We start from the raw sequence: 16,632 nt of genomic DNA, 5'->3' as shown, positions 1-16,632 counted from the left end.
ACCGTGTTAGCCTGGATGGTCTCGATCTCCTGACCTCGTGATCCGCCCGTCTCGGCCTCCCAAAGTGCTGGGATTACAGGCTTGAGCCACCGCGCCCGGCCCACTTTTCATCTCCATTCATCTCATTGCAAACAGAAAAAAGTGAGGGCTCTTCAGGTCCTCTGGAAGAAACCTCTAATCTCTCCCTCCCAGCCACCCTCGGGGTACCAGTTTGCTCACTGCAGCTCCAGATAACTTTGGTTGCTCTTCAATGGCAGAGGAACACTTCTCAAGTGGGCTCTTTTTAGCTCCCCACTTTCACCAGCACAGAGGTGCTCTGATTAGAGGTAGGGCGCAAGTCCCACAGTCCTGCCCACTCACCGCCAAAAGGCTACGTGAAAACCACAGCCCATGTGTCAAACCTCACCAAGCTCTCGCCTGTCCTGCTGGAGAGTCTGGTCAGCAGGCAGCTGGTCCTCTGCCACATGTCCAGCTCTTCCTCCTCCACGCCCTCCTTGCTCAGCTCAGGCCTCTGTATAATGCAGCTCCCTCAGCCAGGGATCCTCTCATCTCTGTCCCTGAGAACTCCCACTTTTCCTTCAAGACTCAACTTACATACTATTTCCTTGAAGCCTTCTCTGGTCGCCAGGTTCCATTCTAATGTTTGACACCACTTTCTAGACTTCCCTCCCCCAGCTATCTCCCAAAACTAATATTACTTGTTACTGAGGCAAAAGCCACCATCTGCAGACCAAAAACTATTTTGAAATGTAAGAGGAACTTAAATTTTATTCACTCATGCATTCCCAGCCAACAGCACATAATACATATGTGCTCAATAAGCATTAAGAATAAATGAAGTTAACTATAAACTCGTTTTTTGACTGAAATATCATATATTACAATGCCACTGTGACATGCATTAACTGTACCATGTAAAATCTCACTTCTAGACTTTGAATAAAGTGAATCTATCTAAATTAGTAACTCTACATTATAACCATCTTTAATAAAATTAAAGAAATGTCATTTAAAATTTTACATGTACCATCTGCTGCAGTCATTACAATTTAGGGTGTGGGGAGGAACTTGGCTAGCAAGCGTGAGACAACAGATAAGAACCTGCTGTGCCTGCTCTGTAGCTAAAATGCAGGTTGAAAGGAGGCTTGCCAAATAGGTGGATCAGTCTTTTCTGCCCGTCCCCTGTTTAAACTTTCTGCTAAGCTGTCCTTTTCCAAGGTAGCTTAGAGGCGTATTTCAGCCAGGGTGATCATTTCTGCCAGTTGCTCTCCAGCCCTGATTCCACCAGTCCATCCACAGTCATTCTACAATAGCTCAGGAACCCAGTCCCCACACCACATTACTTCAAAGGCTTCTTCTGGCTCCAATTTTCCCCTTCCAATCCCTGACACTCCCAGCAGCTCCTCCGAGCACACAGCTCAGCTTCTCCACCCACACAGACTATGACAATTATCTGGGGGCACTTCAAAAAATTACTGGTTCCCCTTTGATTGGTCTGGGGTGGGGCCCCATCATGGGCATTTTTCTAGCTTTCCAGGCCACATGATTTGCAGGCTCCCAGGGTGTCGAATTCAAACTTCCGAGCCAGCACCGAGGCCCCCTTTACTCCCTAAACACAACTCAACTCTGGCCTCTCTTCACTCTCCATCTCTAGAACTGCTATCTAGCCAGTCTTGGGAAGCCAGTCTTGGGAAGCCAGTCTGAGCCAGGCCCCCACCCACAGAGATTACTCTGCAGGGCCCCCTTCTCAAACACTTGAGGTGGCACCTACTCCTCAAGACCTACCCTGCTCTCTACTACCCAGAAAACCAAACCCCAAGGCTGCTGCCTCATCAGAGCCAGTGGCCATCTGGCCACCTGGGAGCTCACTGCTCCCAGCAGGCATCCACCCAGCGCCAGCTGCAGGAGTCTGCACACACTCAAGGCACCTACCCCATCCCATCTCAAGCTTTAACTCCTGCTGTTCCTGAGATCCAAAATACCTTCCCATCTGCCTTCCACTTAGGGATACCATTCCTTGTTCTTCAAGGACCAGCTCAAATCCTACCTTCTCCTGATGCCTTCCCTGACTCTTCTAAATTTTTTCTCCATTCTTGACCCTCTGACAAAGAATCAAAATCATGGCTCAACAAACTGCTAGCTTCTGTCTCACAGATATTAACTTTGTCTTCTCAATTAGCCTAAGTTCCTGTTGGCATTTCATTTATAACCATTATTTGCCTCTAGATCACGTGTTCCGTATTTTTCAGGTTGACACTGGCCTCAGTCATGAAACTGTCCTTGAAATGCCCATACTTCTACATCCAGTTGCTTCTCATAAAGTGACATACAAATTCTTTCTCCAATCAGATATTTCCCAAATTTTGTCATCCACAGTATAGTCATTATATCCCAGGACAGCTCTGAGTATCAAAAAGGCACACAGGGGCCCGGTGGCTCACGCCTGTAATCCCAGCACTTTGGGAAGCTGAGGTGGGCAGATCACGAGGTCAGGAGATCGAGACCATCGTGGCTAACACGGTGAAACCCGCCTCTACCATAAATACAAAAAGAAATTAGCTGGGCGTGGTGGCGGGCACCTGTAGTCCCAGCTACTCAGGAGGCTGAGGCAGGAGAATGGTGTGAACCGGGGACAGAGCTTGCAGTGAGCCAAGATGGCGTCACTGCACTCCAGCATGGATGACAGAGCGAGACTCTGTCTCAAAAAAAAAAAAAAAAAAAAAAAAAAGGCACCACAAGGGGACTTGATTTCAGGAAAAAAAAAAAAAAAAAAAACTGAATGTGTCCCTTTACTGCTAGGACTTTTTTTTTTTTGGAGGTGGGGGAAGGGGTCTTTTAATACAACTTATTGCTTACATTGATTTATTCACCTCAGAGTCTTAAAGAGTTCACAAAACACACTCAAGTCCAAGCCTCCAGGGCCTCCCACAAGTGCAGGGCAGGCACCAACACATAGCTGTTTACCATTCCTTGGCTGGGGAGCTGCGAACAGTGCTCAAACCTTGGGAAAGTGCTCACACCCCAGCCTCCCCAGGACATTTTAAGACCAGAGAGAAAATTACCCACTGGCTAGAACCCAGGTGTTAATTGCCTACTGGGGAAGGAGATACTTCATATGGAATTTTTTATTTTTTCTTTTTTTGAGACAGTCTCGCTCCGTCGCCAGGCTGGAGTACAGTGGCACAATCTCAGCACACTGCAACCTCCGCCTCCCGGTTCAAGCGATCCTCCTTCCTCAGCCTTCCAAGTAGCTGGGACTACAGGCGTGCGCCACCACACCCAGCTAATTTTTGTATTTTTAGTAGAGACGGGGTTTCACCACATTGGCCAGAATAGTCTTGATCTCTTGACCTCTTGATTCACCTGCCTCAGCTTCCCAAAGTGCTGGGATTACAGGCATGAGCCACCATGCCCAGCCACAGGTAATTTTTTTTTTTTTTTGTGAGACGGGGTCTCACTCTGTCGCCCAGGCTGGAGTGCAGTGGCCGGATTTCAGCTCACTGCAAGCTCCACCTCTCCCAGGTTCACGCCATTCTCCTGCCTCAGCCTCCCGAGTAGCTGGGACTACAGACGCCCACCACCTCACCCAGCTAGTTTTTTGTATTTTTCAGTAGAGACGGGGTTTCAACGTGTTAGCCAGGATGGTCTCGATCTCCCGACCTTGTGATCCGCCTGTCTCGGCCTCCCAATGTGCTGGGATTATAGGCTTAAGCCACCGCGCCCGGCGTAATTTTTTAAAACTACCAAATTCCAGCTGGGTGTGGTAGCTCACGCCTGTAATCCCAGCACTTTGGGAGGCCGAGGCTGGAGGATCACCTGAGATCAGGGGTTCGAGCCCAGCCTGGCCAACATGGTAAAACCCCATCTCTACTAAAAATACAAAATCATTAGCCAGGCGTGGTGGCACGTGCCTGTAGTTCCAGCTACTCAGGAGGCTGAGACAGGAGAATCGCTTGTGCCCAGCAGATGGAGGTTGCAGTGAGCCGAGATAGTGCCACTGCACTCCAGCTTGGGCGACAAGAGCGAAACTCCATCTTAAAAAAAAAAAAAGGGAGAGATCAAGACCATCCTGGCCAACATGGTGAAACTCCGTCTCTACTAAAACTACAAAAATTAGCTGGGTGTGGTGGCACATGCCTGTAGTCCCAGCTACTCGGGAGGCTGAGGCAGGAGGATTGCTTAAACCTGGGAGGCAGAGGTTGCAGTGAGCTGAGATGCTGCCACTGCGCTCCAGCCTGGCGACAGATTTTCCGACTCAAAAAAAAAGACTATCAAATTCCATATGAATTTGACCCCTTTTTAACAAATTAGCATTAGTAGAGAGTTCTCAGTCCTTAGCACCCACACCAGTGTGCAGGGCTGCAGGATCACAAAGCAAAATGTCCCCTTCGCTCAAAGAGCAATTTGGCCAATTATTTTAACACAGCTCTGCAAACACAAAAACCTTTACCAGCCCACACAGGCTTCCTTGGGGTCAAGCCAGCTAGGGTAGCCCTAGGTCCCTGTTGTACATATCCAGGCAGCTTAGTGTTACATGACAGAGAGGTAAGCTGTTGTCATAGAAGCAACTTCATAAAGCCCCAAAATCAGACAGGCGTGGGACTGAATTCAGGTCCAGCCAGCCACTGGCCAGGTGCCCATGACCAACCTTGCCTCTTCCGAGCCTCAGCTTGCTCAGCCTACCTCTTGGGGCTGTTGTGAGGGTACAGTGAGGTAATGGGCGCACCTGGCACAGCTGCAAATGAGGTTGTGGAAATAAAGCAGTTCTGAGTTTGACACAGGTGGCAGCAAATACCAGCTGGGGCACTTACTAGCTGTATGGCCTGGGGCAGGTTACTGAACCCCTCTTAGCTTTTTAAAATGCAAAATGAGAAATGGTGATAGGGCTTGTAGGACCATGAAAATTAAACACAGCACATAAAATTAGTAACATAAGGCCTGGCACACAGGAAATATTCAAAAACCATCAGAGCTCACACACACGTCCCTGCACATTCGGTTTTGATGGACAAGTTGTTTTATTACCAATGAAGAAAAAATTCAAACTGTAAACATGAAAGAATATTAAATATGAATTGCTGTAGGGAGGAGAAGCAACTTCCATTAACACCAGTGGTCCATCCCAAGTGGCCCTGTGGGAATTGAGGACCCAACAACATTACTCCCTCAACCTTTCCAAATTACAATTCTTTTTTTTTTTTTTTTTTTTGATAAGAGTCACACTCCCTCACACAAGCTGGAGTCTAGTGGCACAATCTCAGCTCACTGCAACCTCCGCATCCCGGGTTCAATCAATTCTCGTGCCTCAGCCTCCCAAGTAGTTGGGACTACAGGCCCACACCACCACACCTGGCTCATTTTTGTATTTTTAGTAGAGAAGGGGTTTTGCCATGTTGGCCATACTGGTCTCCAACTCCTGGTCTCAAGTGATCCACCAGCCTCAGCCTCCCAAAGTGCTGGGATTACAAGCATGAGCCACCACACCCAGCCCCCAAGTTACAATTCTAAAAGGCCTAGACAGCAAACTTCTTGCCTGATGTGTGAGAATGATGAACCTGCTTTTTCAACAGAATCCAAGATTTACAACCTTTTTAAAGGACAATGACATCTTCTGTCCCCTTCATTAAGGAAAGCACCTCAATTAACCCAATAGTGATAATCCCTGTGACCACAGTCCAACTTACAGTAACAAGAGAATGAAGTGAAAACACTCTCTGAGAACCCACATTTCCTTTCCAAATGTCATGCCATCCATCATCTTCAGAGCAGTATTTTAGAAACATTTCAGTGTCATTTTTTAGTTCCTACTGCACAGCCAGCAGGTGCTAGATGAACACACCTTCTCATTCAGTCCTCTGGGCCAAGGTTCCCAAATTTGGTCCCTAGACCGGCAGCATCAGTAGCACTTGGAAGATGGCTAAAAATACACATTCTCTGCCAGGCACGGTGGCTCACACCTGTAATACCAGCGCTTTGGGAGGCCAAGACAGGCAGATCACTTGAGGTCAGGAGTTTGAGACCAGTCTGGCCAACATGGTAAAACCCCATCTCTACTAAAAATACAAATAATTAGCCGGGCGTGGTGGCGGCAGCCTGTAGCCCCAGCTACTCGGGAGGCTGAGGCAGGAGAACAGCGTGAACCCGGAAGGCAGAGCTTGGAATGAGCTGAGATTGCGCCACTGCACTCCAGCCTGGGAGACAGTGAGACTCCGTCTAAAAAAAAAAAAAAAAATTAGCTGGGCATGGTGGCATGCACCTGTAATCCCAGCTACTCAGGAAGCTGAGGCAGAAAAATCGCTTTAACCTGGGAGGTGGAGGTTACAGTAAACCAAGATCGCGCCACTGCACTCCAGCCTGGGCAACAGAACAATACTCTATCTTAAAAAGAAAAAAAAAAAAGACACATTCTCAGGCCTCCCCTCCCTAATGAGAAACAATGGGGTGGAGCCCCGGCCACATGTTCAGCAAGCCCTCTGGGTGCTTCTGCTGCGCACTGGAGTTTGAGAAAAAAGGCTGGTCTATTCCATGAAGTAGCGATTATGAGCCCCCCTTTGGAGATGAGGAAACCAAAGCTCAGTGACTAAAGTGCCCAAAGTCACCCAGCCAGGAGGCCCATAAGTACCCACACCTCATTCCAAAGCTATCTGCCACATGGCCTTTGAAGCCAAATTAACTGTACCACTTGGTGTTCTCAGCTATCGAGCTGCTGCAACGTGCAACTACCTAAGAGGGTCGGGACCCAGAGGAAGAAGCCTGCACTCAGAAGTGATTAATTATAAATGCTTTTAAATCCACATCATGCATTAGCCCTAAACGATCAGCCATCTCCCAGGATGAGCCTACTTTTCCCTGTTCTATGTATCAGCAGGGTTACCATGAAGAGAAGATGGGGAGTTCCTCTATTGACAGCCCTTTGCACGTCCAATTCCTTATATTGCTTTGAACAGAAAGAGAATTAAGATACCTGTTCTGTCTCTAGAGGGCCTGAAAGTGAAGTACACTCTGACTAGACCAGGACCAACAGGAAACTGAATCAGGAAAAGGACTTTCTGTGCCCAGGAACAAAGCAGGCTCCAGCACCTAGGTACTAGGGGAATGAGTCACAGAGAGAATCCAATGCATGGATGGGGAGCATTTTAACAATGTTGCAGATATGGTTCAAAAGAAGGCAGGTTTTTTGTTTTTGTTTTTTGACACACAGTCTTGCTCTGTTACCCAGGCTGGAGGTTCACTGCAACCTCCCCTTCCCAGGTTGAAGTGATTTTCCTGCCTCAGCCTCCTGAATAGCTGGGACAACAGGTACATGCCACTATGCCCGACTAATTTTTGTGTTTTTTTGTTTGACACAGGGCTTTGCCACACTGGCTAGGCTGGTCTCCAAAACTCTAGGCCTCAAGTGATCCGCCCACCTCAGCCTCCCAAAACGCTGGGATTACAGGCATGAGCCACCGTGGCTGGCTTAGGCTTTTTTCTTTTTTAATCAAACACCGAATCTAGTGTCTCTCAGCTAAAATAAAATGATCCATTAATTACTGACATTCAAACCACAGTGTTTTCAAAGGTTCTAAGGTTAGGAAAGAGCCAGAAATCTCGTTATTCACAATTCCCAACCTTCTAAATAAACTTGGTGGTGAGTTTCACACAACAAATTTATCCTGTAATTTAAATGAATACCTATTATTTTGTGGGGCCTTCTACAGGGGCCGGTGGAGCAGAAGGGACCCAAGCCTGGGAATTACACAGATTCACTCTGAATCCTGGCTGTGCCAGTTCCTCACAGCTTACTTAACCTCTCTGAGCCTCAGTTTTTCTACTCACAAATGGGTGGTAATCCCTATGTTAAGTGTTGATGTGAAATTATGGTGGTTTAAAAAAAAGGCTGCTGAAATGGCTTTCAACATATGCTTATTTCACTGTATTTGTTTTCTAGGTTTCTATTTTAGTTAACTTGAATGAACTAATTAAGCCATAAAGTTCCATTGATGAACTTATCAGAAAGTCTGTCAATTTTTTTTTAGACAGAGTCTTGCTCTGTCACCAAGCTGGAGTGCAGTGGTGCGATCTCGACTCACTGCAACCTCCACCTCCCAGGTTCAAGCGATTATCCTGCCTGAGCCTCCTGAGTAGCTGGGACTACAGGCATGCGCCACCACGCCCAGCTAATTTTTGTATTTTTAGTAGAGATGGGGTTTCACGATGTTGGCCAGAATGGTCTGGATCCCTTGACTTCAGGGTGATCCGCCTGCCTCGGCCTCCTAAAGTGCTGGAATTACAGGCGTGAGCCACCACGCCCAGCAAGTTTGTCAATTTTCAAAAACTCAACAGATGGACATAAACATTCTTTTCACAATGCATATGACAAAAAACAAATGTGTTCTTCCCATCCTCAACCACCTTAATCATATCACCCCACCTCCCTCAGTCCACTGTTAACTTGCAGTGTGTCTCTTCATCCCCATGAGACCTGGTCCTCGAAGTCGGTAACAAGTATAATATTTTGGTGTCCAACAGATCTGTTCAAATCACTTACTGGCTGTGCGACCTCAAGCATGTACCTTAAACTCCCTAGGCCTCAGTTTCCTCACCTGCAGATGAGGTGGATAAACCTATGCAACTGACACACAATTGCTGGACCAACAGTAGTGATTTCAACAACAGTGCGACAGAACAGTAGAGCCTGCAGTAATCAAGCCATAAAAATGTGCTCCCCGGCCGGGCGCGGTGGCTCACGCCTGTAATCCCAGCACTTTGGGAGGCCGAGGCGGGCGGATCACAAGGTCAGGAGATCGAGACCACAGTGAAACCCCGTCTCTACTAAAATACAAAAAATTAGCCAGGCGCGGTGGCGGGCGCCTGTAGTCCCAGCTACTCAGGAGGCTGAAGCAGGAGAATGGCGTGAACCCGGAAGGCGGAGCTTGCAGTGAGCTGAGATCTGGCCACTGCACTCCAGCCTGGGCCACAGAGCGAGACTCTGTCTCAAAAAAAAAAAAAAAGTGCTCCCCTACCTCGAGGAATACAGATGACAAACCTTTACTGAGCACCTACTGTCTATCAGAGACTGAGCCTGACACTGGAGAAGTAAAGACAGGGTGACCACTGGCCTCCAAGATGTCACAGTGTCACAAGAGCCCCAGATACACGGCCAATGTAGTGTTAAGTGCATCAACAGACTGTGTGGGGTGGTGAAGGTAGGACATCGGAGAAAAACGGGCCAAACATCGGGGAGCTAGCCGGCAAAGTATTCACAGAAAAGGTCTGTTTACACCGAATATGTGAGTCAAAAGTCCAGCAGACAAAAAGGGATACAAACTACATAATTCCTTACATCTTTTCCAGCCTCAACTTCCCCTAATCCAAGGCCGGCCATGGTGGCTCATGGCTGTAATCCCAGCACTTTGGGAGGCCACGACAGGTGGATCACTTGAAGTCAGGAGTTCAAGATCAGCCTGACCAGCATGGCAAAACCCCATCTATACTAAAAATACAAAAATTAGCCGGGCATAGTGGCACACACCTGTAGTACCAGCTACTCAGGAGGCTGAGGCAGGAGAATCGCTTGAACCCAGGAGGCAGAGGTTTGCAGTGAGCCGAGACTGCACCACTGTCACTGGGTGACAGGGTGAGACTCCGTCTCAAAAAAAAAAAAAATTCCCCAAATCCAGCCCTCTGACTTCTCCAAGTCTCAGGGTCACCAGGTATACATGCCATAAAATGACAACAACTGTGGTCCTTCACACCCTATAAGCTAGACAGAAAGGTTATGGCGAACAGTGAGAACTGCCAGAAAACTTAGAAAATTTTAATGCACTTTCCAAAAGTATGACAAGGACAATTCCATGCATAAAAATCTCTTAGTACTTCACTTCACAACTGAAAGTTGCCGCTCCTCCTAATTAAAGTTAAAAAAAAAAAAAAGTCCCAAAACTTTCCAACTTTTGCAGGACTCTTATCAGAATCCCAATTCTTGGGAAATATTCCGCTCATTATGGAAGAGGGTTAGTGATACAGAGAATTTCTACAAAGGTTGGGTCATTTTTCAAGGCTGCATACACGAAGCTAGATATTATCACTTGGAAGTTTTACATTTCTTCACACCTCGAGTGCTTGGCCCAACACACACTGCTGGAAGAGTTTTCCACAGAGCTCTCCATCTGGCCAGCTCAGGCTTCAGAGAGGCAAAAAGCCTCTGTAAACCAGGGGAACTTAGTACATCCCACAAGACAATCCCAACTGGCTCCTGGTCCAGGGACTTGTGGGACGCAGTCCTGAATCACACCTTACAGTAACTTACACTTTACCAAAATCTTTAATAATCAGTATCTCATTCCATGCTTACAAAAGAATAGCCCAGTGAGACTGGTAAAGATGACTAGCCCAATTTTAAAACTAGGGAAACAAACTTTTAAAATGTAAAAGTAAAAATACAGATAAATAAAAGATTCAGGCCGGACGAGCTAGCCCATGCCTGTAATCCCAGCACTTTGGGAGGCTAAGGTGGGCGGATCACCTGAGGTCAGGAGTTCAAGACCAGCCTGGCCAACATGGTGAAACCCCGTCTCTACTAAAAATACAAAAATTAGCTGGGCGTGGTGGCTGGCATGCACCTGTAATCCCAGGTATGCCGGAGGCTGAGGCAGGAGAATCACTTGAACCCAGGAAGCGGAGGTTGCGGTGAGCCGAGATCGTGCCACTACACTCTAGTCTGGGTGACAGAGTGAGACTCTGCCTCAAAAAAATAAATAAAAGATTTAAAAATCTAGGTGCGCTTCCCCAACACAATCACTTGCCCCCAAAACAAGCACCGAACAAGTACCATTCAGAAGCAAATTGTAGTCCCTTTTGATACTCATAAATACAGATGAAAACTTAATTATCAGTGTTAACTCAATTACTGCTGTGCCAGATTCAGCATAAGATTTTGTCAGCACCTAGCAATGTGTATCTAGAACTACAAGAAGCACGTTTTCTGCCAAATCTTCATTATATTACATAATGAGAGGAAGCTGGGATTCTTAAAATTCACCTTTTCCCATCATTTTAACACCCTGTTCCAATTCGTTCTTTCACAGGGTATTTTCTGGAGATGAAAAGGAAGAACTCATTACTTCTCATATTTTCCTGCCCACTTTCTTGTGTAAATGTTAAAAATAAAGGGGAAGGTAGGGTCCTGAACATCTCCCTAAAAAAAAAAGTTATTAAACGTGGTGAACAGAGCCCTGGAGCCCTAGCTTCCAGTTCTGCACTGACACAGTATCACTGAGTGACCTTGGGCAAATAACTGCAGTTCTGGGCCTCAGTTTCCCTCATCTAAACCCTAATAATGGTTAAGCCCTCTCCGCTCTTAAAGCGCACATTTTAGATACGTCCCCAGGGCAGCACAACTGTGAAGGAGTCGCCCAGACGGAGTCCTTGGGCGGAGAAATGGCCTTCCACAAGCTCCTGCCGGGGGGGTTCACAGGGAGCTCAAGCTGCCCCAGGCAAAGCCACTGGGCAAACTTCAGGTCGCAAACAAAAACCTGTTGGCACCGACTCCTCTAGCAAAGGCCAGCCTCCCAACGCGCTCGACTCTGGGGGAGCCGCCCCATAGGGAGAGAGAGAAAGAGTCTCCTGAGGAGAGGCCAGCCAGCCCCCACGCACCCATTCACCCACCCGGATCAGCCGAGCAGGACGGCCGGGCCGGGTGGGTCTCTGCCATCCCACGCGGAACAAAAGGCAGCTGGAGCCTGGCTCTTCCGCCCCCGTGCCCGCTGTTTCGTGGGGTGGGGCTGGGGAGTGGGGAGCTTGGTCCGCGAGGACGGAAGGGGCCCCGCTACAGCCCCAGGAAAGGTGAGACGGGCGGGATCCCGGACAGAAAAAACGACCCCTCCCCCGATTCCCGGAGGACGCCCGGGCCGGGCTCTGCACGGGGGCGGGCGGGAGACCAGGCTGGGATCAGGAGGAAGGGGCGCCGGGCCCGGGGAGAGGAGGAACGTGCTCTGGGGAGGGGGGCGGGGTTGTTCCAAGATGAAGGGGGTTCCAGGACCTGAGGAGGGAGTAAGGGGAGCCCTGGACTCTGGGGACATAAAAGGAGGTGCTCCGTGATAGGGACGGGTAAGGCGGAGGAGATCCTTGAAGCGGAAAGCTAGATCCAGATGGGGAGGGGGTCATGCTCCAGTCCGTGGGGCGGGGCCTGGTTGGAAAGAAGAGAATCCCCCAGAGCCTGGTGTAAGGACCAGCGGGGCGGCAAGGGTGCATGCCCTGGCGGAGCTGGTGAGGTAAGAGAGCCTGTGCTCTGGGGGCGTCCGCGCCCTGGAGACGGGGAGGGTCCTCGCCCTGGTGACTCGCTCTGGCCCCGGAGCCCCACAGGCTCTGGCTCACCTCTGCTCCTCCGGGCCGGCGTGGGTGCGCCGCTGCGGCCGCCGGCAGCGCTGGGGAGGCGGACCCCCGGAGCCCCGCGGGAGCCCGCCGCCACCGCCGCTGTCTGGCCTCCGTGTTGACCACCCCCACACCAGCCAACATGGTGGCCGGGGAAGGGGGGGCGCGCCGGACGCGTCGCGCGCCCGCCAAGACCCCTCCACCCGGAGCCCGCCTAGGCCAACGCCCAATGCCCGCCAGGCCCCACGCCCTGCGACCGCCCAGGGCCCCCGCCCTTTGTGGCCCACGCGCGGGCCCTCCTTGACCTCCTGCGCTCCGGGACACAACGCAAGACGGCCAGCCCCTTCCGCAGCGGTCCCAACAGTCGACCGCCCCCGCCGCCCCAAGCAACCCCCAATCCCGAGCGCCGACACCAGCCCTGACAAATTATAAATAACCGAACGCCGCGCACTCCTGAGCCCCCCTCAGCCTTCCCACCCGGTGCACACTCACGGCCCCACACTGGACGGCCGGGCAGCACGCGGCGGCCGCCCCGTCAAAAGCAGAAACTCAGCTCCGGCCCGCCGGTTTTTCCCACTCAAAAATCTTTGTTCAAGTGTAAGAAGACTGGAAGGCGGGCCAGGCCCTGCGCTGGAGCTGGGTTTAAGGGTTTGGGTTCTTTAGGCTAACAAGTGGGTGTTCACTTTATGAAGATGCGGGAATACACTTTGGATTCTGGGTGCGCTTTTCCGGCGTGTATCTCAACGTCCAATAAAATATTATTCAAAAACGACTCCGGAGAAAAGTCTATAGGCTTTCTTTAGGCCTGCTCAGGGGTTTAACCTAAAAGGCACGAGATGGGCAAAGGGGGGTTTTACCTAAATGGCTGAAACGGAACCCTTGACAGGCAGGCACCCACAAGGACCCTCCCTTGTTGGTGGCCAAAAGGCCCCCTGTGCTGGGCACAGAAATGAGACAACCCCAAATGGCCCTCGAATGAGAGTCCGGGAACTTGGGAGGGGCCAGAACTGGAGGCCCTGCACCTCAAAGACTGACGTACACAACACATCAGGGTTGCGGAGTCAGCAGAGAGCCCTCACAGCCGAGGGGCGTGGAGCCATGAGGTTCAGGGCCCTTGCTAGGTGGGCAGAGGGACACCAATCCCCCGCCTGGATGAGCATCACACCTGTGCTTTAGCCCCCTGGCTCAGGGAAGCGGTGGACCGAGAAGGTCTTCCTCTCGCCCTAACCACTGGAGGGACCTTTAAAAAGTCACTGTACTTCCTTCTGAGCCCTCAGATTTACCCTTCCTTCCCCTGGTATGAGAATCAGGGAATGACACAGGTATCCCCTTAAGCTTCCCAAAACCTCAGGGATTGCCCTGGAATCTCATTCTCCTGGCCAAAAAAAAAAAAAAAAAAAAAATACAATAAAAAAAAAATGGAAGGCTTTTAACACGTTTGCAAACAAACCATGGCCCACTTTTCCTTTGAAAATCAAACCATTGGGGCCGGGCGCGGTGGGCTCAAGCCTGTAATCCCCAGCACTTTTGGGAGGCCGAGACGGGCGGATTCACGAGGTCAGGAGATCGAGACCCATCCTGGCCTTAATAAACGGTGGACCCGTCTCCTACTAAAAAAAATACAAAAACTAGCCGGGCGACGAGGCGGGCACCCTGTAAGTCCCACCTACTCGGGAGGCTTGAGGCAGGAGAATGGGCGTGAACCCGGGGAGGCCGGAGCTTTTGCAGTGGGCTGAGAATCCGGCCCACTGCACTCCAGCTGGGCGACAGAGCAAGACTCCGTTCAAAACAAAAAAAAAAAAAAAAAAAAAAGAGAAAAGTCAAACACTGGTAGTTCTAGATGCTAGAAACACTCTCCAGGTAACCACCCTTCCCACTGCTTGGTGTCCCTTCTCCACCGGCAAAGGGAATCATGCTCTATGTGCCTGCCTTGCAGCAGAAGCTGGAGCTCCCCGTTTTGAACTTGGTCCAACCTCATCCCAGAGAATGCCCTGGACCAGTCCAACATTCCTTGTGAGCCTCACCTCTTTACCACATGTCTAAGGAAAGCAGAAGTTCACACTGCAATCGTGCTTCTGCCCTGAGTTTACAATGGCAGATGAGTTATAGCACATAGCTGATGCACAGTACAGGCGTGATGCTTCTAAACCAGCACTGTTCAGCAGAACTTCTCTCCACGATGGAAATGTTCTTTCTGCGTGCTGTCCAGTAGGATAGCCGTGAGTCACAGGAGGCCAGTGAGCACTTGAAATGTGGCTAGTGAGACTGAGGGGCTGAATTTTTTAAACTTTATTAAACTTTCATTAATTTAAATGTAAATAGCCACATGTGGCTAGGTGCTACCACGCTGACCAGTGCTGGCCTAAAACCTTACCACAATTCCACAAGTGCACATTCTTTACTTACTTACTTACTTATTTATTTATTTATTTATTTATTTATTTATTTATTTTGAGATGGAGTCTCACTCTATTCCCCAGGCTGGAATGCAATGGCACAGTATCAGCTCACTGCAACCAGTGATTCTCCTGCCTCAGCCTCCCGAGTAACTGGGATTACAGGCACGTACCACCACACCTGGCTAATTTTTGTATTTTAGTAGAGACAGGGTTTCACCATGTTGGCCAGGCTGGTCTCAAACTCCTGACCTCATGATCCACCTGCCTCAGCCTCCCAAAGTGTTGGGATTACAGGCATGAGCCACCGCACCCGGCAAGGTGCACATTCTTACTGTTCACATTTTACAGACAAGAAATTGAGGTTTGGAGAGATGCTGGGGCTTGGCCACCCAGGCCCACTTTTCCATATGCAAAGCCTAATACTCCCTTCACCACCCACCTAGCAAGTGTGTGTAGCCGCACAGATAACATGCAAGCTTAGAAAGAGAACTGGGTACAGATAATGAGATGATGAGCTAACCTACAGGACAGGAAGTGAGTTGGAGAATACTAGATTAGGCCAGGCTTGGGAAGTGGGGGAGAGTGTCCTGAGGCTGGAAGACCACCACCCATGTGCAAGGTCAGAGGAGACATTCTTGCATTCCTCGAAGTCATTTCTCTTTCCTGGACCCCCTCCTTGAAGCCTGTCAGCCCCCTAGCATTCCTCTCTCAATTCATGCTCATGATATCCCTTGATGTCATCAGCCCTATTCCTATTTTAGATGCGGAAACTGAGGCAGCATGTGGCAGGGCTAGGATTCAATTCCAGGTTCTATGAGTCTACAGCACATAAGCAATCTTGCAGAGGAACTTGCAGGATAAGCTGAACATTTCACCCATACCCAAAGCAGTCCATGGAAAACAGGGCTGGAGGAGACATTCTCATCTGCCCTTGCAGAGGTTTGGACGTTGGTTCCAGGTGGATAATGGGGCAGACTGATGGGGCTGGTTGGAGAGGTATATTTCAGAAGAAAGAGCTGGCAGTGCATGCCAGGGGTGTCTCTGGGGTTAGGGAAGGAGGGTTTCAAGCAGGAAGGGACTTTGGAGGAAAGACTGGCAGGCAGCAGACAGGGACAGACTGCATGCTGAGTGAAAAGAATCACTTAGCACAGGTGCAGAACAGGCTCCCCGGGGTCTTCACCAAAGGCTTGAAATCTATATTCAAAACTATTTGTCCCACAAAAAGAAACTTGTGTTGACAATCCAGAAACACCTAATTTCTTGTCCACCGACTTTCTGCTTGACCTTGACCACGTCACTGCCCCTCCCTGGGCCCCAGTTTCTCCATCTGTGAAGTGGGAATAATAACTCCTCCCTTCCCCTAGGATTGCATTCTGGCTCAGGTGAAAAGGCAGAGGAAGAAATGCTTTGGAAACTGTAAATGCACTGGATGGGTGTTGATGGCAGTTCTTCTATTAAGGACATTGAAATGAATGGAGTCATCCTTTCCCCTCTAGGGGCTGGAAGTCTAGAAGGACAGAGAAATTATGAGCTTAAGCAGCATGAACATGAGCAGAAACCAAATGCCACATAGACAATCAAGAGAAAGAGCTATGACAGCTCTCACAAGAGGAAGTTTCCTTCTAGCTCATTGGGAAGGAAGGACCTGTGCTGACACCCTGGAAGTGCAGGTGCTGGAGGAAGGAAATAATAATAATAATGACAACAAAGTAGTGAGCATTGTGCAAATGCTTTGCATGAAGTATCTCATTTCCTCCTCATAAAAACCCTAAGAAGCTGAGACTACCGTTATCCTCATTTTACCGATGAGGTTCAGAAAACTTCCATTATTTGCCCAAGATAACACAGCTAAAAAGTGGTAACCCTGGAAAACCCAAGC

The 16,632-nt window shown here is 49.5% G+C and overlaps 1 protein-coding gene across 4 annotated transcripts in view; it reads right to left on the bottom strand.

Annotated features, from left to right (window-relative positions):
- The window catches only part of EPN2 (epsin 2), a 104,333-nt gene extending 91,775 nt beyond the window's left edge, over positions 1-12,558 (bottom strand). For all 4 annotated transcript variants that reach the window (XM_017854364.1, XM_017854366.1, XM_017854367.1 and 1 more), the window contains exon 1: positions 12,358-12,558. The gene's annotated coding sequence lies outside the window, so the exon portion shown is untranslated. The remainder of the gene's footprint in view (positions 1-12,357) is intronic.
- Between the last annotated feature and the right edge of the window lie 4,074 nt (positions 12,559-16,632).

This window comes from Rhinopithecus bieti, unplaced genomic scaffold (genome assembly GCF_001698545.2).
Source record: "Rhinopithecus bieti isolate Rb0 unplaced genomic scaffold, ASM169854v2 scaffold_39385, whole genome shotgun sequence".
In the NCBI taxonomy this organism is placed as follows: Eukaryota; Metazoa; Chordata; class Mammalia; order Primates; family Cercopithecidae; genus Rhinopithecus; species Rhinopithecus bieti.
This window is presented reverse-complemented; position numbering and strand designations above follow the sequence as displayed.